At 43.7% G+C, this 1,294-nt stretch overlaps 1 pseudogene; it reads right to left on the reverse strand.

Moving 5' to 3' along the window:
• Positions 1-278: 278 nt before the first annotated feature.
• On the reverse strand, positions 279-1,041 carry LOC114613388 (annotated as a pseudogene).
• Between the last annotated feature and the right edge of the window lie 253 nt (positions 1,042-1,294).

Below are 1,294 nucleotides of genomic sequence, written 5' to 3' on the forward strand. Positions count from 1 at the left end.
GGGCTTAGGGAGTGAGATGGAGTTCTTACCGGCTGCTCTGAGTGCAGTGGCTCTTCTAGGATGACTCGGAATTCAGTATCTCCACAGGACCGGAGCAGACTGATTCTGTGTCTGCACCAGCCCAAAAAGCAATGAATACTTCTTGATAACTGCACACGGGGTAAGGCTGCATGGTAGTTCAGAAAGGTCACAGTGATGGTGTTTTCCTAACAGCATGTAGTCTTCCTAGTGAGTGGAATGACTTGTGTGACTTCACTGTGAAACCAGCAAGAGTGCATTTATGCACCCATCATTTTCAGGATTGTTGGTAACCTGGGCATATTTTCCCTAAATAACCTTGCCTCCTTGTTTCACAAGGCCCAACTCGCTCACATTCACTTCAATAACTGTACCTTTGGTGATCACACCCAGGGTTGTATATAATGGGGATGACGGATTCTTTTTCACACTGAGTATAGGGAGGCAAAAATTAGCCTTCAGCTCAGGGTGTGTGACATGGGCTTTTTTGAAACGTAGACCCATTGGCCTAATGAACCTTTCATATTTAGGTGGTTTTCTTGTAAAACCATCACCAACAAAGCCGACTTTAGTAACCATTCTCTTCCATGCCTTCTTTTTTCTTTTTCCTGTTCGAATAACTTTCAATACTTCCGTTTCTCCTTTTGGCACGAACTTTGGGTAGAGGAACCTCCCACTTTCCCGCCTTTTCTTTTCGTTTCCGCTTAATCATGTTGGAAAGTACTTTTGCTCTGGACTGCCCCTCTCTGTCCAGCAGATAGGCAGGCACTGCTCCTTGTGGAGTCTTCTCATCATCATTCTGCTTGGTGTTTCTCTTTTCATGCATCATAATAGTCTTTTTCATTTGTATTTTCTCGGCATGGCGCTGTTTATGGTAGAGCTTAGCCTTCAGGCCAGTCATTTTTTTTGCCTTCTTTGAACGTTCATGGGCCTCCGACCTTCTTTCTTTCTCTTATTCTCATGGTAGTCCAAACGATAGCCATATCGTTTGCGGTGCAATTCAATATATTCATTTTGTGGCATGTTGACAGCCGCGGAGCAGCCGTCAGCGAGCTCCCGGGTTTTAAAAACTTCTTAATTTCTGGGTGTCACTGGCCCACGAGCCTGGTTCGGTCAAGCCAGAACGGGAAAAAAAGAACAATTTTATTTTTTAAAATTACTGCCTAATGTATTTCACTGACTCTAAGACATTTTACCATTACTTGCAACATTACTATGAATCTTACAATGTGTGACAGAAAATATGTCAGGCACTAGCAGAGGATTAAGGGGTGTC

This window comes from Grammomys surdaster, unplaced genomic scaffold (genome assembly GCF_004785775.1).
Source record: "Grammomys surdaster isolate TR1022 unplaced genomic scaffold, NIH_TR_1.0 126207, whole genome shotgun sequence".
In the NCBI taxonomy this organism is placed as follows: Eukaryota; Metazoa; Chordata; class Mammalia; order Rodentia; family Muridae; genus Grammomys; species Grammomys surdaster.